Source organism: Pelobates fuscus, chromosome 4, assembly GCF_036172605.1.
Source record: "Pelobates fuscus isolate aPelFus1 chromosome 4, aPelFus1.pri, whole genome shotgun sequence".
NCBI lineage: Eukaryota > Metazoa > Chordata > Amphibia > Anura > Pelobatidae > Pelobates > Pelobates fuscus.
The window spans coordinates 155514813-155537023 of NC_086320.1; positions in this window are offsets into that span (position 1 = coordinate 155514813).

The window sequence follows — 22211 nt, forward strand, 5'->3', positions numbered from 1 at the left end:
TATTTAAGTAAAGAAAGATAAATGATTCTTTAATAAAATCATGACTTTATGTCATGTTTATCAAATCAATTATTTCAGTTGTTGCCTGCTGAAACAACTGGTCTGCTTGGAAGGTCCAAGAAGTTTTTGGAATCTTGGGAAGGCAGTAGAATTTCCAAAAATCTGAATTTCTCAATTGGTATTAGATATTCTTGCAAAATTTTATATATTCTTTAATTCTACTATTTAGTGACTGGGTTATTTTGAACAATTGTATAGGTCATTCAGAAGCTCTATGCATACAGCATAAGAATAATGTGGGCTCACTTGTCAGACTTTTGTGGTAAAAAAATATTTTTTTTCCATAGTCAGTCATAAGGTTTGATTTGGTGTTATATATTTAATTACGTATTTCAGTCTCCAATACCATCTTGATTATGTGACAGAAGGGAAATAGTATTGGATAGGAGGGTTGGCAGTTGAACAAGTATTTGTACCAGCTTCTAGTTCATGCTCATTTGTGGAAATTTGGCTGCGAATCAGAGCAGACAGTTAGGTCAGACACTATGTGACCAGTGTAACATCACATTCTGTATCTTCTATAAATAAAACAATTTCCTGATTAGAAATCTCCATGTTTGTTTTTTTTTAACTTCAAATGTTTCTTATCCTTGAATATTCTTCTAAAACTGTGGCAATTTTTAATTACTGTAGCTTCTATTGTATGCATCATAACCACTTCAACTGATTGTAGTGGTTATGATGAATGGAGTCTGTGGACGCGGGATCCCACATCACCGCTAAATGGTTTATTAACTGAATAGATGAGATGCTCAATCCCTGGCAGCCGAAACTCGGGCCTCATTTACAATATGGCAAAGTAAAAATGCCCTTGATATGGCATGAAGCACTTCCACAATTTTGTCATTAGGACTGGGCTGCAGGTGAGTAAACCATTGAGCAGTGATGCAGACTACATGTACAATAATTACTTCAATCAGTGGTAGTAATAATGGTGTTTACAGTGGTTATAATTCTAAAATTACCTTTTATTAAGATATTTGTAAAAGTAATAACATTAAATTTGACCATTGTAATTAGTCAAAACACATAAGATTGCAAAATACATTGTTGCATTTGATTAAACATACAGCTAGGATGGGGAAGTGTGCTCTAAAGTGCAGTGTGGGAAGACAAAAGACTTGTTAGAGACAGGTAGAAAGAAAAAGATTAAACACATCTTTTTAGACAAGGTGGTCAATTCTCAGTTGTTTGCTAAATAAGAAACAGTCTGGGATTGTCTAATGGATTTCAGTGGGCTTTTATATCAAAATACCTGAATGTATCAATTCAAATATCTTGCTCTTAAATTTCTAAATCCCCGGTCAATACCTGTCAATTCCCAGTTTTTTTTAATAACTCCTATGTTTTTTTTTTTTTGTTTTTTTTTTTATTCTTTATTTTTGTTGTGCACATAGATATTACAGGCAGGCATGAGGTGCCCCAAAAGCAGTCCTCAGGCATTTTCCTCGCGCAACATGCGGGACAAAAGATTAACAGGCACAATTTTTTAACATTTTATGCAGCTTAAGTTAGGTTTTTAAAGATGTACTGTAAGAAGGCTTGTTCAATGCTTATTCTATAGATGTTACAGGTTATACATGCATATTATGAGAGCTGTATAAACATATTGGTACAGTTTGGTTACAGTAAATGGTCATACTAGATTTCAGTTAGTCGCTTTAATACTATTATTAGTCGATTAATACTATCATGCTTTGATACTATAGCAGTGTAGTTAAACAGGTTTTGACTGACTAGGCATTGACTATGTAATTGAATGTTGTGCTTTAACCTAGATATTTAGTAGCTGGAGGGCAAAGGCAATAAAACAGGGGGAGCATCAGCTTTCGAGATTGCCCTGCAGCTTTTCCACCCCCAATTGGACTCCATGCCAGCAAGGTGACGATCCGTGGATGTACATTTAGAGACCTTTCGTTGGTCGTGAAGGAGGTTTAATTTTGGAGAGGTACAAAAGGTCTGGAGACTTATGTTAATTCTAGTCCCGTTAAGTGGCAAAGTAGCATGGCGGTATGGCTCTTTAAGGTTGACCTGTGATCCAGTCGGGTGCCTGTCTTCGGCGGCAGACCAGTCGGCTGTTGATGCAGATCCTTCTGTTTCTGCCCCCCTGTGATGATCTGGGCGGTGTGGTAGGTAAGGCCAGTGCACTATGGTAGTGTCTCACTCCGTGCTTCATGGCTTTGGGCTCGATCGGTGTCGCGCAGCTCCGCCATAGCCTGGCTTGTGGGATCACGGCTTGTACTTGCTTGTGCCCTTGCAGCCCGCATCGGCAGTCCGCCCGTGTGGAGTCAGTAGAGGAGGGGGCGCCATTCGGCCTTTGATCGTGGGTGGCTTGTCGTGCCGTCTCCGCCATTTTAGAAGCGGCCTCTTTGCACTGTGTCTGCTCTGCTGGCGCTTTGAGTGCCGTTGTTGCTGCACTCTGATGGGCCGCGGGTGGGGACCGGGATCACCCCCGCCGGTCCAGAGGGGGGGGGGGAAAAGGCCGGATCCGCCTAGCCTTGTGCTTCTGCCTTGCCGCTGGCGGGCAGGATAGCCGGGCAGCGGCCGTCCACCCCACTCACCGCCCGAGCGGTCCCCATGTGGATGACGGGGATCGCCCCTCCGAGGGACTTAAACTTCCCAGCAAGCCTCTCCGCGCGACCAGGGTGGCTTCAGGCACTGGTTCACAGCTACCAGTCTTTGGATGAGTATGTAGGTAGTTTTAAAATTGCCAAAACTGGAGAGTATCTCAGGAGCTACTCCATTGTGCGTCTGTTCGGCATGGCGGCCCGGCCCCGCCCCCAATAACTCCTATGTTTAGCACTAAAGATTATGGACATGTCTGCATAGTGCTAACAACAAAATGTGTTATCAGTGGCCCTTATAACCTTTGCCCCATCTAGATAACAAATCAAAAATCTTTAAGCTCCTGCTTTGCCATGCCCCATATATGAGTAGTACAGCTCTAAAGAAATAAAATAGGCAGAGAGTGACCCAAAACATATAAAAATGAAGTTTTAAAAAAAAAAAGTGTCCCTGATGTTTTTTTCAGCAGATGCAGACAAAGCTTTTGATGATGTGGACTGAAGTTCATGTGAGCTACACTTAAAAAGATGAAGTTCTAGGATATTATGTCAGAAATTATGTATGTTTATTGGACGCACTAAACTACTATAGCCAGTGCCAGAACATGGATCAATGGAGCTCTTAGGCATACCTGTTACAAATTGCATTGGCAGAGATACCCCCTGTGAAGGAATAGCCCCATTATTTGTTTTGGTTGATTTTGTGGATTTACATTCATTTTTATTTTGATTCGTCTACTTGGTTCATTTCCTGAACGAGAACCACCCCAGACACTCATTAGAGCTTGGAACGTTAAGTATCCTGTACGAAAACCGCAAAGGAAACAATTAATAGAATGCGTCAATGGGTGGTCGCCATTTTGTGCAAATAAACGTATGTGGTCGAGACAATGGATGGTGGCCATCTTGTCTCCTGACCTGGTCGTCGAGTGCCTGGAACTGTGTTCGGCCAGGCATTCCCGAGAACGCTGGTAAAGATAGACCTGCTGCCTGTTCAAGTTCCCGACCATCTACACAAACGGCGTTCGAGAGTTATCAACAACTGAACAAGGGGAGCAATCTCCCAGTGAAATCTTTCATATACCTTATGTGGTTTTCGTACAAAATCCCACCAACGGAGACTGGTCCTTGCCACAATTTCCCTGGAACCTCGTGTGTGACGGACCGCCTGGCACCCCGACCGGGTAACTCCGTCAATTGCTGCTTCCTACTACTGATGAGTACCATAAGCACTGCGCTGGAACATCATAACCACTGAAAACCCCACGAACCGCCGCAGTTTGGTTGGGGTCTCGCTGTCTCCTACCCACCCTGGACCTACGACCAGGATCCAGCCTCCAGTGGAGTATAGTGATTAAAGCAATCCCTGAGAGTGTATGTAGTTCTCCAATCCCCCAAACATGAGCCGAAACTTCATGAAGGTACAAGATGATCTGAGCTTTAATGGTTCAGGTTGGCTTTTATTCAATTCTTCAGGTCAGAGCAGCACCCCCTGGACCTGATGAGGCACAGGAACACAAAGGACACAAACCAATCAGAACAAACATACAGTCTGTGACACTCCCATGTACAGCACACAATCCCTCCCCTCTGCTTGGGAGATAATTGAGCAAAGTACTGTAAATAACTCAATTATCTCCAGGCAAAAAAACTAATTTTCACAAAGTTCAGAAAGTACCCCAAAACATAACATACCCCCAATACATCCCAGGATTGCCCTGATCTGGGTGAACAACATATCCAAAAATCACCCAGATTAGAGCAGGGTTTCAAAAGTTTCATGGAAGTCTCTTTTTGACTGGCCGCAAGCATGGCTTCAAGCCCAAAATAGTTCCAGAGAATTAGGCTGTGTGGCCAGTCTATTTCCAATGTTTAAAGTGCACTTCAAATAGTCGAATGAGACCGTTCATGCACAAAGTCACAAAGTGTTGAAGTGTGTTCGGTAGATCATTTCTACCAAACGGCGTTTTGTTAGGGCCTATTTAGCCGAACATAGATGGAGGTGGAAGTCCCAGTGGTGTTCGTACTGTCGAGTGTCCGATTTCAGTTCCATGAACTCGACGGCAAAACACCGCTGACCGCGTTCGATTAAACCAACCGTGCTTTAGCCCAAAGTTCACCACAGGGCCATAGTCACAGGGTAGGAGGCTGGCAAACAGGCCCCTCCAAAAACTCTTGGCAGACTCACAGAAAAAGGGGAGTTTGTAACATTCCTTGCCACAATTTCCCTGGAACTTTGTGGCAGACTGGTCAAACCTTCCCCACAATGACGATTAAAAACTACCAAACCGATCTGAGTGATTTTTTGAATATGGTGGTCATTCAGATCAGGGCTATCCAGGGATGTGACTTTTGTGGGGTTTTCATGTATTTTGGGGGTACTTTTGGGGTGTCTGTAAATTATGTGGCTTTCTGTACCTGGAAATAATTGAGTTTGTACAGCTCCTGACTCAATTATCTCTCAGGTACAGGGGAGGGATTACCCTGGTATTTTGTGTAAGAAACCCCTTGCATGGGCTTTGTCACAAAAGGCCGTGTGTGGCTCTGAATAAAAATGTTTTCTCCCAGCATTAAGCCTTGGGTCATGTTTGGGGGGGTTATTACCTTGGCGGACCGCCACATTTTGTGGCAGCGGTGGGATAGTCCCTTTCCCTGGAGCTATCTTCTGAAGTTGGCTGGTGTAAGGCGTACGTTGGATGGAGATCGGTTACGCTCAACTCAAGCGTACCACCTTGAAGGAGCTATTGGAAGCTCGAGGGGGCATTGCAGCAAAGCAAAAAAAGTGCTGATCAACTAACTAATGGAACTAGATTGGGAGAACTTGGCTGCGGCAAGCCCCGCCATTCGTGCAGAAGAAATCATCTTATGGATTATGGCGGATGCCGATGCCAGGACTAGAGAGCAACGTGAGCTGCAAGTTCACTTACTGGAGCTTCAGCTAACTCCAGCATCTTCAACGAACAGCCAAAGCTTCGCACCGGAGCCGCAAAAGGTACCATTCAATGCGTTCAAGGCCTTCCAGGAATCAGAGGGAGAGATTGATGGGTACCTTTGATTTTGAGCGCCAGTGTGCCCTGCATAAAGTAGCAGAGGAGGAATGGATCCACATTTTAGCTGGAAAACTGTCTGGTAAAGCGGCTGAAGCCTTTCGAGCTATCTCAGATCAAGATGTACAGAACTATGAGCGGATGAAGTAAGCGCTCTTGACAAGGTATGCGGTTACACCTGAGGCATACCGCAGGAAGTTCATAGCCTTGAGAAAGATAGACAAGGACTCTTACACAGAGTGGGCATGCCGAATGCACCGAGCAGTATCCCACTGGGTTAATGGCTGCCAAGCAACCACCTTGGAGGATATCTTACAATTACTGTTGCTCTAACAAATTTTTAAATTGGTGCAGCCTAACGTTAAGGAGTGGGTAAGAAAAACTGGACCGCAATGGCTTTTGGGACTTGTAGTAGTTACGTCCGCGTCCTTATGATGTGTGGCAAAATGGGAAAGTGGGAGACACGTCTCCACTGATGTGCTCAGGATGCTACCCATCCCTCAGCGGCCCATAAATCAGTGGTACCCAGAGAGGGGGCCAGAGAGTTGGTCTGGCTAGGGGAAGCTACTGGGAGCGCAGCCCAAGCGATGCACTTGCTGGAAGCCAAACAGGCAACTTTCTCACAAAGGGCAGGATACACCACCTTAGCTACTCACAAAGTAGACACCCCGGGCCAGGCCCCCCTGAGACAGCCCCCCTACCATATCCCCGAGGCAGTCCGGGAATGCATGCGGAAAGAGATCGCTGACATGCTCCGCTTAGGGGTCATTGAGCACTCTGAGAGTCCTTGGGCCTCACCTGTCCTAGTACCAAAACAACACAACCCGTTTTGCGTGGACTACAGGCGGCTCAATGGCAAGATGGTCACCGACGCCTACCCTATGCCTAGGGTAGACGAATTGTTGGACCGTATCACTAGGGGACATAATCTTCCCACTATCGACCTCTGCAAGGGATATTGGTAGATTCCACTAGACGAGGGTGCTGTTCCCAAATCGGCATTCGTCACTCTGTTCGGCCTATACCAGTTCCAGGTTATGCCGTTCCGAATTAAGAATGCCCCAGCCACTTTCCAATGGATGGTGGATCGCCTCCTAGATGGTCTCCAGTATTATGCTTGTGCATACCTGGATGACATTGCGATCTACAGTGACACCTTTATAGGGATAGCCTTAGATAGGATTAGGGGAGCCGGCCTAACCTTGAAGCCAGACAATTGTCACATTAATATGCCGGAGGTGCAGTATCTGAGCCACTGTGTAGGATGTCGTAAGCAAAGGCTCAAGCCGGCCAAGGTCAAAGCCGTTGCTAATTGGCCCACACCCCGTACCAAGACACAAGTCATTGCCTTCTTGCGGACAGCCGGCTACTATAGACGTTTTGTCCCAGAGTATAGGGCCATGGCCAAACCCCGGATGGACTTGACCAAAAAGAATTTACCTAGACAGGTCCTGTGGTCCCCAGAATGTGAGACAACTTTCCAATCCCTGAAAACAGTGCTTGTTAATGAACCTGTCCTGGCTGCCCCAGATCCTAACAAACATTTTATTGTTCATACATATGCGTCAATGTTTGGACTGGAGGCAGTCCTAAGCCAGGTTGGGGAAGACGGGGGAGAGCATCCAGTGGCCTGTTTGAGTCGGAAACTATTACCCCGGGAGGTCAGTTACGTGGCCATTGAGAAAGAGTGCTTAGCCTTGGTGTGGGCACTGAAGAAATTAACCCTGTATCTCTATGGCTGCGCATTCACCCTCATTACTGACCATAACCCCTTAGTTTGGCTCAACTGGGTCGCTGGAGATAATGCCCGTCTTTTGAGGTGGAGTCTAGCCCTACAAAGCTATGACTTCACCATCCATTACAGACCTGGAAAACAGAACAGGAACGCAGATGGGCTATCACGCCAGACGGAACTGGTCACATAAGGAACTATTTGTACTTTCCGGACAGCCCCAAGTGGACCCGAATATATTCCAACCGTGTCTGCCGGAGCTGTGAGAAAAGGGGGAGCAGTGTGAAGGAATAGCCCCATCACTTGTTTCGGTTGATTTCGTGGATTTACATTCATTTTATTTTGATTTGTCTACTTGGTTCATTGCCCGAACGAGGACCACCCCAGACACTCATTAGAACTTGGACATGCAAGCCTCTCCAAAGTGGGTACATCTGTTAAATGCCCTTTTGTAGAGTGGGGGGCTTAGGGATGTGTGTGTGGGGGTGAAGAGGATAAGGGATGTTGTGTGAGAGGGGGGAATATGAGATCTAGAGTGTGGAAGAGAGACATGGGACTGCAGAATGTGAGAAGGGGACATGTGGCTGCAGAGTGTGAGGAGGAACATGGGGCTGTAGGCTGTGAGATGAGGTCATGGGGTTGCTGGGTGTGAGAGAGGGGGTGGGGCTGCTGGGTGTGAGAGGGAGACTGGGAATGCTGGGTGAGGGGGTAGGAGCAGCTGTGGGTGGGGGGGGGGTTAAGGGGAGAGATGGGCTGCTAGGTGTGAGAGGGGGAGAGAGGGGCTGGTGGGTGTGAGGGGTGCAGGGGCTGCTGGGTGTAAGGGGGGCAAAGCCAGCTGGGTTAGGGGGGATAGCAGCTGCTGTGTGAGTGGGGGGCAAAGGCTGCTGGTTAGAGGGGGTCAGGGGCTGCTGGCTAAGAGGGGGCTTCTGGATAGAGGGAGGCAAGGGTGTTTGGGTTAGAGGGTAGGGGCTGCTGTGTGAATGGGGGGCAAAGGCTGCTGGGTAAGAGGTGGCCAGGGGCTGCTGGGTGAGAGATGGCAGGGGCTACTGGGTGAGTGGTGGCAGGGGCTGCTGGGTGAGGGTGGGCAGGGGTGCTGAGTGACAGGGGGCTACTGAGTGAAGGTTGGAGAGGGGGCTACTGAGTGAGGATGTGTAGGGGCTGCTGGGTCAAAGGGGGCAGGGTGGTATGGGCTGCTGGGTGAGAGGGTGCTGCAGGGGCTGCTGGGTGAGAGGGCTAGGGGCTGAGTGAGGGGGGGCTGCTATGTGAGGAGGATAGGTGCTACTGGGTGAGAGGGAGCTGCTGGGTGAGGGGGGTAGTGGCTGCTGGGTTTATTCCCCCATTCCCCTTCCTTACCTTGAGCCTTTGTAGGAGGAAGTGGAGCCAGGAGGACTCATATTCCCTGGTGGTCCAATGGATGAGTTATTTGGTCTATACCCCTAGTGGGTGTAGACCATGTGCACTGGGTCTGCACAGTGCATCAGGCTGTACAGCCTTCGCAGTGGCATACAGTGTGCAGGCCATGAGAGAGATCTAGAGCTCCCTCTATGGGCCCGATGGTCAGGAAGCACCAACCCTAAAGTTGCTGGCCGAGAAGATCCTTGCTTCAGACCTGAAGTATTGCTTCAGACCTGAAGAAGAAAGGAAAACTCTCGAAAGCTTGTCTTCGAAATATTATGTTAGTCCACTAAAAAAGTTTTCATGCATACTGCAATACTCTGGTAATTTGGCATTTTATATATATATATATATATATATATATATATATATAACAATGACAAAGATTCAGTATCTATCCATCTGATCCAAATTGTTTATACATAAGATCCCTTACATAGAGTAGTAATTCATAATTGCTAATGTATTTCAATATGTAGGCTAATTATGCTAATCAACCTATGCTAACTTGGGCTAAATAAAAAATGGCATTCTACGCAACCACATAATGATCAAGTCCTTGTACTAAAGTAACATTTAAAGTTAATCCTTTATGTTTAAGTATGAGTTCAAAATCCTAAGATAAGAAAACAAAACATGCACCATTAGATAAGAAAATATTTTGGCTTCTTACAAGGCAATTCTGATTCTCAGTCACCTAGAGAAAATTCTCGGTGGTGACTGACCTTGTATTCACTAAACTATCTTTAAATGTTTATATACATCTTTAGAACAATTATATGGAACAATTCTGAAAACTAATACAATTCTAGCTTAATTTCACCATTTTTACCCAAGTTAACCATTTTATACCCAAATGCCCATAACAGTATAAAGATTAAGAGACTTTGCCAGCATAAAACTAACAGGGATCTCAGACATACTATGCAACAGCACTATTACGGTTTACCAGATATGACATATTATAAAGGGTTACTCCAACAACCATGACTACTTTACAGATTTCAAGTGGTCATGGTGGTAGGAATGTATGTGCAGTGTTATACTGAGATATCTGCACCCCAGTTGCCAGTTGCACCCCCAGCACACGTGACCCCGGCAGCCCAGAACTTTGTTAGGACTGCCTAATGTCAATTCTGTTTATATTTTGCATTTGTCATCTTGCCCGTATAGACCGAGGGAGTGGGAAGATTGCTTTCCAATCCCTCCCACTGTGTGCTCCCACCTATCTCCGTTGCAATCAGTATTTTTTTTTTTTTTTAACCTCTCTCCATCTCCAATCCTTCCCCTCGCAGGCCCAAAAGACGTGCATGCACTCTGAGCTGGCAAAACAGACCATATTTGAACTGTGTGAGACCCCTGTGACCAGGTTGAACAGATCCACTATGTTTTCATGGATATACAGTTGCAAGAACAAGTATGTGAACCCTTTGGAATGATATGGATTTCTGCACAAATTGGTCATAAAATGTGATCTGATCATCATCTAAGTCACAACAATAGACAATCACAGTCTGCTTAACCCCTTAAATCCGGAGGGCGTACTAATACGCCCTGCAGGAGCCGGCTCTAAACGCCGGCGGGCGTAATAGTACGCCCTCGCTATAATGGCCGCCCACGTGGCCGGCGCTAATCGCCCGCTGCAGATCGTGGTCGGGGGGGGATGCCTGGCCCCCCAGGCAATCCCCCCTGTGGCCGGTGACCGCGATCTGCAGTCTCTGATCGCAGTGACAGGCTGTCACTGCGATCAGTATTTTCCGTGTGTCAGCCGATTTCAAATCGGCTGACACACGTGGCCGGCGGCTTTCCCCTGTGCAGATCGCGGTCGGGGGACATACCTGGCCCCCCAGGCAGTCGTCCTGGGGTCAGTGACCGCGATCTGCACTGTCTGAGATCGCAGTGACAAGCTGTCACTGCGATCTCAGAGCGCGCTGATCGCAGTGACAGACTCTCAATGTATATAGATATTGATGGGCAACACATGAAAAGGGTAGCCCTGTAGTATGTAGAAAGAATTCTGCACAATATGCATTATACATACTGTAACTACTGAACAGTGGCGGAACTAACGCGGTAACAGGGGTCGCAGCTGCGACCGGGCCCGGCCACTCTGTGGACCGCTGTGACCACGGGTCCCGCCAGCTGAGTAATGCGGTATTGAAGGGGCCCATCGGGGCACCCATGCTGTTAGGGCCACCCAATGCTATGTAATTCCAGGGGGCCCGGTCAGCGTTTTAACCACTACAGCTCGCTGTCCTTGTTTGAATTATTGACTGGACACATACACCGTAGTGTTAATTTAATTACTTCATGACGCTCTATGCCCAAACATGCCCAAAAAAGGGGTTGTGTCTGCATGATGGTCAGCCTGGCGTGAATGCACATCAGGCTGCCTGCCAATCATGCAGGATGACCAACCAAGGGCATACTGTGCATATAGCACCCTGAGCTTGGCATAAATGCACTAGCTCTATGCATCTTTCTAAGGACTGTCCCCTAGCACTTGCTGCTCCACTCCTCTCCTAACCTTCTTACTAGCAGGCATAAGCTCCTGGTATGCAGTCTGGGACCAAGAAAAAGTGTATGTAGTGAGTGTAGAAGAAAGGGAAAATGCCACAGTGTTAGAGAGGCTGAAGCAGCAAGTGCATTTGCATAGTGCGCCTTAACTAAATTCATTGACAGCCAGTCCACACCAGTTTTGTTCCCCTAAATCCCTCTTACATTTCCATACTTAAAGCGGCACTGTCATGCCGAACTTACCTTTCCTCAATCTCTTCCTCTTCTCCGCCTCTCTCAGGATCTGTTATTCTTTTCTTCCATTCTTCTTTAGTTTTCTTTAAAATCATAAGACAAAGTAGGGACTCTGTCTTATGGAGGATTCCTCCGCTTGACCAGCTCTGACCAGCGGAGGAGCAAAGTGTGCTTCATTTCCGCTGGTCAGAGCAATTTTCCCATGATCCCTAGCTTTCCTCTCAGTTCCCACAATGCTTCCTGTCAGTATTGCCGAAAGTCCTGTCACTTAGACAGAACGCCGGCAAAACTGCCGAATTGCATCCTAACAGAATGAGAAGAGTTTCTCCATTGGTGTTAGGATGCAATTCGGTACTTTGTTCGTATCGGAATTTCATTGTAATGAATGAAACTCCGATCCTATTCATTGCTGTGGCTGCATCTTGCAGCCGCTTAGTAGATAACTCCCTAATTCCCACGGTATTAGGGAGCTATCTACTAAAAGGCTGAAAGACCTGAATTGGTCTTGAAGCCAAATGTACTAATACTAAGTAAAGATTACTTAGTATTAGTAAATAATATGCCCCTACTCGCTATACCGCGAGTAGGGGCATGTCTAGTAAGCAGTGAGCAGCCTGTGGCTGCTCACTGTAAAAAAAACCAAAAAAACACCTAATAACCCCCCCCCCCTCCCCCTGCGCGGGGGTTAAAGATGGGGGGGACCTACTGTCCTCCCCCCTGGCCCCCACCCCTGCGCAGTGGGTGGGGGCCCTAATAAAATAAAAAGGGGGGGACCTACTGTCCTCCCCCCCTGGCCCCCACCCCTGCGCTGTGGGTGGGGGCCCTAATAAAATAATAAGGGGGGGGACCTACTGTCCTCCCCCCCTGGCCCCCACCCCTGCGCTGTGGGTGGGGGCCCTAATAAAATAATAAGGGGGGGGACCTACTGTCCTCCCCCCCTGGCCCCCACCCCTGCGCTGTGGGTGGGGGCCCTAATAAAATAATAAGGGGGGGGGACCTACTGTCCTCCCCCCCTGGCCCCCACCCCTGCGTTGTGGGTGGGGGCCCTAATAAAATAATAAGGGGGGGGACCTACTGTCCTCCCCCCCTGGCCCCCACCCCTGCGCTGTGGGTGGGGGCCCTAATAAAATAATAAGGGGGGGACCTACTGTCCTCCCCCCCTGGCCCCCACCCCTGCGCTGTGGGTGGGGGCCCTAATAAAATAATAAGGGGGGGGGACCTACTGTCCTCCCCCCCTGGCCCCCACCCCTGCGCTGTGGGTGGGGGCCCTAATAAAATAATAAGGGGGGGGACCTACTGTCCTCCCCCCTGGCCCCCACCCCTGCGCTGTGGGTGGGGGCCCTAATAAAATAATAAGGGGGGGGGGACCTACTGTCCTCCCCCCCTGGCCCCCACCCCTGCGCTGTGGGTGGGGGCCCTAATAAAATAATAAGGGGGGGGACCTACTGTCCTCCCCCCCTGGCCCCCACCCCTGCGCTGTGGGTGGGGGCCCTAGTAAAATAATAAGGGGGGGGACCTACTGTCCTCCCCCCCTGGCCCCCACCCCTGCGCGGTGGGTGGGGGCCCTAGTAAAATAATAAGGGGGGGACCTACTGTCCTCCCCCCCTGGCCCCCACCCCTGCGCGGTGGGTGGGGGCCCTAGTAAAATAATAAGGGGGGGGACCTACTGTCCTCCCCCCCTGGCCCCCACCCCTGCGCTGTGGGTGGGGGCCCTAATAAAATAATAAGGGGGGGGACCTACTGTCCTCCCCCCCCGGCCCCCACCCCTGAGCGGTGGGTGGGGGCCCTAAATTAACCCCCCCCCATCAAGGTGACTAGGGGTTCCAAGCCCCTAGTCACCCCCCCCCACCCAAAACATTCTATCACCCTAAAAATAGTGAGGGGGGAATAAAATAACTAACCTGTAAAAAAAAAAAATTAAACTTACCATTTGACGTCTTCATTTTTCTAAATTCTTCTTTCTTCAGCCCCCAAAAAAGCCAAATAAAAATCCATCATACCCGTCCAAAGAACTTTCCCAAGCTTGTAAAATTACACAGAGCACTGTGATTGGATGGCTTGAAAACCATCCTATCACAGTGCTCTGTGTCATTTTACAAGCGTGGGAAAGTTCTTTGGAATTTTCCCACGCTTGTAAAATGACACAGAGCACTCTGATTGGCTTAAACCAACCAATCAGTGTGTTCTAAGCCTAATTGCAGGGCGGGGCAAGGCTATATACGCCTTGACCCGCCCTGCGGAGCTCAGTACGCGGCGTGCCCTCCATGGGTGAACATGGATTAATTTTTTTTTTGCGCTCGTTTTTTTTTTTTTTTTAAAGTGCGACGGGTATGATGGATTTTTATTTGGCCTTTTTGGGGGCTGAAGAAAGAAGAATTTAGAAAAAAGAAGACGTCAAATGGTAAGTTTAATTATTTTTTTTACAGGTTAGTTATTTTATTCCCCCCTCACTATTTTTAGGGTGAGGGGGGTAGGTAGGGGTTAGAATGTTTTGGGGTGGGTGGGGGGGGGTGACTAGGGGCTTGGGACCCCTAGTCACCTTGATGGGGGGGGGGGTTCATTTAGGGCCCCCACCCACCGCTCAGGGGTGGGGGCCAGGGGGGAGGACAGAAGGTCCCCCCCCTTATTATTTTATTAGGGCCCCCACCCACCGCGCAGGGGTGGGGGCCAGGGGGGAGGACAGTAGGTCCCCCCCTATCTTTATTTAGGGCCCCCACCCACCGCGCAGGGGTGGGGGCCAGGGGGGAGGACAGTAGGTCCCCCCCCCTATCTTTATTTAGGGCCCCCACCCAGCGCTCAGGGGTGGGGGCCAGGGGGGAGGACAGTAGGTCCCCCCCCTTATTATTTTATTAGGGCCCCCACCCACCGCGCAGGGGTGGGGGCCAGGGGGGGAGGACAGTAGGTCCCCACCCCCTTATTGTTTTATTAGGGCCCCCACCCACCGCGCAGGGGTGGGGGCCGGGGGGGAGGACAGTAGGTCCCCCCTCCTTATTGTTTTATTAGGGCCCCCACCCACCGCGCAGGGGTGGGGGCCGGGGGGGAGGACAGTAGGTCCCCCCCCTTATTGTTTTATTAGGGCCCCCACCCACCGCGCAGGGGTGGGGGCCGGGGGGGAGGACAGTAGGTCCCCCCCCTTATTGTTTTATTAGGGCCCCCACCCACCACGCAGGAGTGGGGGCCGGGGGGAGGACAGTAGGTCCCCCCCCCTTATTGTTTTATTAGGGCCCCCACCCACCGCGCAGGGGTGGGGGCCAGGGGGGAGGACAGTAGGTCCCCCCCCCCCTTATTACCATTTATGTTTTTACAGTGAGCAGCCACAGGCTTATGAAGTGGTGGGGAGCACACCTCCCCACCGCTTCTGTCTTTACATATTACAAGGAGGGAGCTGCACGTCGGTAGCTCCCTCCTTGTAATAAACTGATCGAACAAACGAACACTGATACTCAGTGTTAGTTTGTTCGTCTGATTTTTTCTATTCATTCATTCGTCTGTCTGATGAATGAATGAATAGATGAAATTCCCGTTCGCATGTCCAGGTGTTTCACTGGGCATGTGCGGGAATCTCACAGTCTGTCTAGTGTGGGTAGATGACGTGTCCCACAGGGACTTCACCTACCCACACAAAGATGGCGGCGCCTTGAATAAAGATCGGGGCAGAAGATACAGATTTAAAAATAGGTAATCTGGGGGGCTTAGGGGCATTTGGGGGTGACTAGGGGGTCAATTGGATGTAGTGGAGGCGGGAGGGGGGTTAAAAAAAAAACGGGATTCGGCATGACAGTGCCGCTTTAAGCAAGAGCATGTGAAGAATAGTAAAATAAATAAAGGGTATACATATATATACACATGTATCCATAACCCACTGAAATTTCAATGCCTGGGGGTAACCCATAGAATCAAATAAAGTCCTTGCATGCACCCCGCATTATTATACAAAGCTTGTCCTGTGCCAGCTGTTAAATGTGTACATTTGGTAAAAAGCCCAAAAGCAACCTTAAAAATAAAAATGATCATATAATGTATTTTTCACATTTACATTGTATCCAGATATTTAGCAAAATGTATTTTGCTAAAAGTTATCCCTGTGTTAGTACAGAGCATATTCAATTGACTCTGAACTCTCTCTTTTATTAATATTGGTTAACTTCAAAAACAAGTATTTTCTGAATTTGCAGCTTTGAAAAATAATCCTAATATGTGCTCCCTGATAAATGTAATATCTTTAGAGGGTTCCTCCCTAGTTTTGCCTTCGGAACACCATAATCACTTAAAATGTAAGCTATTTAACAGTTTTCAATTATAAGTATTCGAATAAACACTTTAAGGTTGATAATAATATACCTTACCTATTCTTACATGCACTGTCTGTTGGGAAATACTTAATTCTCAAATTGTACTCTCCAGATAAACTAATTATGTCACAGAAGCCTAATCGGGCGTCAGGGGGAATCTATGTGCCATCTTTTTCTAGTAATTATGTTGTTATCTATTTGTATTTGCTCAATTTCACTTAACATGATTGATTCTTTCTATAACAGAGAAAGTTCATTCTACACAAAAGGACCCAACTACGGACTTAGAGATTTGTTTTGGGTGGAACTGCGATATGGCTGAATTCAGGCCAATCAGGTGAAATTATTATTTCTGGGCTGCCATATGCCAGAATCTTCAGGGAACCAACTTGCTCAAATCCAAATATGCTCTGTTCAGTTCTTGATTCGCAGTGCCAGAAAAAAAAATGGGGAGTGGAATAGAGAAGAGATTGTTTTTTTTTTTGTTAGAGAAATCAAGCAGTTTAGTTTGCGTTGATGGACAAGATGTCTGCCTAAGATGACTGATGGTTAGCGGAACAGCCAGTAAATGTTGATTTTATTCACATATCAAGTGGCAACTGAGGGAAAAGGAGTAGCAGTAATACAATCTTTATTTCCAAGCAGGAGTCTTCCAGACATTTTGACTGTAGCTACTGAGTGTTTTTTCATTGATACCCCTGAAGAAGTTCTAAAGGGCAGGTATACTACTGTCTAATATTGTGGTATTTTCAAAGTTAACACTCTGCGCACTCCATTTTTGTTTATTGTGTTTATAGATCAAGGGAGGATTGTGAGGACAGTGCAAATTGTCAGCAAAGGCACGTCTGTTACTGCATCGATAGAGCAACTCTGTACTTACAGCAAGGCAACTCAGCATTCATCCATGCCCGGGGCACAGCTGAACACTATATCTTGAGAAAGCTCGTTGGAACGAGCGAAACGCGTAAATCGTGTTTCTGGCGGGATTTTTGAATTTGGAGTGATTGCAGCAGTATCAGTTGGTTGGCGTCTCTGTGAGGACCGATCCAAGTGCACAGGACCGGTCTGGAATTGAATATCAACGGAGCGGTAACCATTTACCTACCAACTAATACTCTGTATCACTAAGCATTTATTGTGAACCTTAGAAATAAGTTTCACCATTTTATATTGTAAGAGTTCTTCTTATGGGGGGTTTTTCGTATGGGAAATAAAATATTGTAACTATATTACACTATGTCAGTATCTTTTCTATTGAAGGTTGGATACATATAAAGACAATGTTTTTTCCATTACTGTTACAACTATCAAATCCCTGCGGACATTTGAAAGCACCCACATTAAGATTGGAATTGGGACTCTTTTGTCTAATATATTCTTATTGTTGATCCCTATGTGTAATATAGGGGTATATTAACTAAGCGCTGATACTGTTTTTATTTTACTTGTGTCGTGTATGATGTTTTAAAACTTGGGAAGGTTTTTAAAGTATTAAGCAGCTGTATATATTATTTTTTTCTTGTGGATGATTGTAATTTGGAGCATTTGCTTAGAAAATCCACTATATAACAGATATCTACTTGCGCTCTCTATAAACTTGTTGTTTTTTTTTTACAAGTTTACCTGCCTCATTGATCAGACTTATGGAGTGCTCCTACTGACTGGTATGCCTTTCTTTCCTTGATGGCACACTGGTGGCGGCCCATAGTGCCTGGGTATGGTAGTAGAGAAGTGTGACGGACCGCCTGGAACCCCGACTGAGTACCTCCGTCAAACGCTGCTTCCTAGTACTTGCGAGCACCATAAGCACTGCACTGGAACACCATAACCACCGTACACCACACGAACCGCCGCAGCTTGGTTGGGGTCTCACCGTCCTCCACCCGCCCTGGACCCAAGACCAGGATCCAGCTTCCAGTGGGTAGATCTCTCCTAGTCCAGTGAGCGTAGCAGGAACAGCTCTTATAAGAGCTAGTGATTATACTCAGGGAAGTATTGTGATATAGCAATCCCCAGAGTGAATGTAGTTCTCCAATTCCCCAAACATGAGCCAAGACTTCATGAAGGGGTAAACGAATCTCAATTTAATGGGAGCCACACTTTGCCTTTTATGACAATCCCAATGCAAGGGGACACATGGACCTTGTTGGGGACTCCAACAGAAAGACATAGACCAATAAGAACAGTGATTAAATGCCCGACACTCCCATAAGAAATATACAATCCCTCATCCCTGCTTTAGAGATAATTGGATCAGTAACTGTACTAATTATAATCCAATTATCTCCAAGCACAGAAAAAATATATACTTTTTTAAAACATCCCAAAAGTACCCTAAAAATACATAAAACCCCACATTCCCTGATAGCCCTGATCTGGGTGACCAACATATCCAAAAATCCCCCAAATCAGTTCAGGGGTTCAGAAATTTTATGGAAGTCATATTTTTTACCGACCGCAGGCATGGTCCCATAGCCGAAAATAGTTCTATGGGACTAAGTGCCCCTGGAAGACCGACTGGTAACCGCAAAGTTTTCATGCCGAAAATTGTTTCAGGGCATTCACTGCTAATTCCCCCTGAAGTCTATTTGTGGTTTTGGTCCTTGCGAACAAGTTGGCCGCCACCTCGTGGTCAGCCATAGGAATTGCTGCCACCCAGACGAACACTTAGACCACAGAGGTGCAAATTGCAACAATGTATCACTTAAGCTTAACAAGCTCCAGGGTGGTCTCCAGTTCGTGCGGCTGTTCAGTAAACGAACCATATAGTCCCAGTTGCACGAACAGAGCTTGTTTAAAGTAGTTTAGCCAGGTTTATTGCAGGGGCAATAGTCACAGCGTAGGAGGCTGGCAAACAGGCTCCTCCAAAAACTTGTGGCAAACTCACAGGAAAAGGGGAGTTTGTCACAAGAAGGTATAACCACTGGCTTGTATATTGGCTGGATTTTAGTATATACACTGCTCAAAAAAATAAAGGGAACACTTAAACAACACAATGTAACTCCAAGTCAATTACACTTCTGTGAAACCAAACTGTCCACTTAGGAAGCAACACTGAGTGACAATCAATTTCACATGCTGTTGTGCAAATGGGATAGACAACAAGTGGAAATTATAGGCAATTAGCAAGACACCCCCAGTAAAGGAGTGGTTCTGCAGGTGGTGACCACAGACCACTTCTCAGTTCCTATGCTTCCTGGCTGATGTTTTGGTCACTTTTGAAAGCTGGCAGTGCTTTCACTCTAGTGGTAGCATGAGACGGAGTCTACAACCCACACAAGTGGCTCAGGTAGTACAGCTCTTCCTGGAAGAGGTTCTATTTCAACTGTCAAAAGTAAAGACAAATAAGTCAATGGGACCTGATGGAATACACCCAAAGCTGTTAAAAGAGCTTAGTGGTGTACTAGCAAAACCATTAACAGATTTATTTCACTCTAGTGGTAGCATGAGACGGAGTCTACAACCCACACAAGTGGCTCAGGTAGTGCAGCTCATCCAGGATGGCACATCAATGCGAGCTGTGGCAAGAAGGTTTGCTGTGTCTGTCAGCGTAGTGTCCAGAGCATGGAGACGCTACCAGGAGACAGGCCAGTACATCAGGAGACGTGAAGGAGGCCAACAACCCAGCAGCAGGACCGCTATCTCTGCCTTTGTGCAAGGAGGAACAGGAGGAACAGGAGGGAAAAGCACAGGGCGCCAGTGGCGAGTTTGCCAATCTTGGTGTTCTCTGGCAAACGCCAAACGTCCTGCACGGTGTTGGGGTGTAAGCACAACCCCCACCTGCGGACGTCGGGCCCTCATGTAGTCTGTTTCTGACCATTTGAGCAAACACATGCACATTTGTGTCCTGCTGGAGGTCATTTTGCAGGGCTCTGGCAGTGCTCCTCCGTGCACAAAAGCGGAGGTAGCGGTCTTGCTGCTGGGTTGTTGCCCTCCTACGGCCTCCTCCACGTCTCCTGATGTACTGGCCTGTCTCCTGGTAGCGTCTCGATGCTCTGGACACTACGCTGACAGACACAGCAAACCTTCTTGCCACAGCTCGCATTGATGTGCCATCATAGAAACATAGAATGTGACGGCAGATAAGAACCATTCGGCCCATCTAGTCTGCCCAGTTTTCTAAATACTTTCATTAGTCCCTGGCCTTATCTTATAGTTAGGATAGCCTTATGCCTATCCCACGCATGCTTAAACTGCTTTACTGTGTTAACCTCTACCACTTCAGCTGGAAGGCTATTCCATGCATTCACTACCCTCTAAGTAAAGTAATACTTCCTAATATTATTTTTAAACCTTTGTCCCTCTAATTTAAGACTATGTCCTCTTGTTGTGGTAGTTTTTCTTCTTTTAAATATAGTCTCCTCCTTTACTGTGTTGATTCCCTTTATGTATTTAAATGTTTCTATCATATCCCCCCTGTCTCGTCTTTCTTCCAAGCTATACATGTTAAGATCCTTTAACCTTTCCTGGTAAGTTTTATCCTGCAATCCATGAACCAGTTTAGAAGCCCTTCTTTGAACTCTCTCTAAGTTATCAATATCCTTCAGAAGATATGGTCTCCAGTACTGTGTACAGTACTCCAAGTGAGGTCTCACCAGTGTTCTGTACAATGGCATGAGCACTTCCCTCTTACTACTGCTAATACTTCTCCCTATACAACCAAGCATTCTGCTAGCATTTCCTGCTGCTCTATTACATTGTCTGCCTACCTTTAAGTCATCAGAAATAATCACCCCTAAATCCCTTTCCTTAGATGTTGAGGTTAGGACTCTATCAAATATTCTGTACTCTGCCCTTGGGTTTTTACGTCCAAGATGCATTATCTTGCCATTATCCACATTAAATGTCAGTTGCCACAACTCTGACCATTTTTCTAGTTTACCTAAATCATTAGCCATTTGGCTTATCCCTCCTGCAACATCAACCCTGTTACATATCTTAGTATCATCCGCAAAAAGACACAACTTACCATCAAGACCTTCTGCAATATCACTAATAAAAATATTAAAGAGAATGGGTCCAAGTACAGATCCCTGAGGTACCCCACTGGTGACAAGCCCAAGCTTTGAATATACTCCATTGACTACAACCCTCTGTTGCCTGTCACTCAGCCACTGCCTTACCCATTCAACAATATTGAAACCCAAACTCAAAGATTGCAGTTTATTGATAAGCCTTCTATGTGCAACAGTGTCAAAAGCCTTACTTAAATATAGGTAAGCAATGTCTACTGCACCACCCTGATCTATAATTTTAGTTACCCAATCAAAAAAATCAATAAGATTAGTTTGGCATGATCTCCCTGAAGTAAACCCATGTTGTCTCTGATCTTGAAATCCATGTGTTTTTAGATGTTCAACAATCCTATCCTTTAACATGGTTTCCATCACTTTCCCCACTACTGAAGTAAGGCTTACTGGCCTATAGTTGCCCGACTCCTCCCTATTACCTTTCTTGTGAATGGGCACAACATTCGCTAACTTCCAATCTTCTGGGACTACTCCTGTTAATGATTGGTTAAATAAATCTGTTAATGGTTTTGCTAGTACACCACTAAGCTCTTTTAACAGCTTTGGGTGTATTCCATCAGGTCCCATTGACTTATTTGTCTTTACTTTTGACAGTTGAAATAGAACCTCTTCCAGGAAGAGCTGTACTACCTGAGCCACTTGTGTGGGTTGTAGACTCCGTCTCATGCTACCACTAGAGTGAAAGCACTGCCAGCTTTCAAAAGTGACCAAAACATCAGCCAGGAAGCATAGGAACTGAGAAGTGGTCTGTGGTCACCACCTGCAGAACCACTCCTTTATTGGGGGTGTCTTGCTAATTGCCTATAATTTCCACCTGTTGTCTATCAGATTTGCACAACAGCATGTGACATTGATTGTCACTCAGTGTTGCTTCCTAAGTGGACAGTTTGATTTCACAGAAGTGTGATTGACTTGGAGTTACTGTGTTGTTCAAGTGTCCCCTTTATTTTTTTGAGCAGTGTATATACTTGCAATATAGTAAAATAAAATAACATATCCTCTAGGACAAGTCAACCTCAGTCTTGATAAAAATGGAGCAGCATCTCTGCATCCAAAATTCATTCATCTGTCTCTAATATTAATAAGTACACATTTATTATACCTTAGATGTGGGTGTGAGGGCAGTCAGGGTGTTAGTCTGGATGTAATGCCAGTCTTAGTGTGATAGTAGAGTGATGGCTGTCTGTCTGTACTGTCAGTCAGTCTGTCTGGACGTACTGTCAGTCAGTCAGTTTGGATATGATAGCAGTCTGAGAGTGATGGCAGTCTGGGTGTCAGTCAGTCTGTGTGACGGGTGTACTGTCAGTCAGGCTGAGAGTGATGGCTGGGTGTGATGGTAG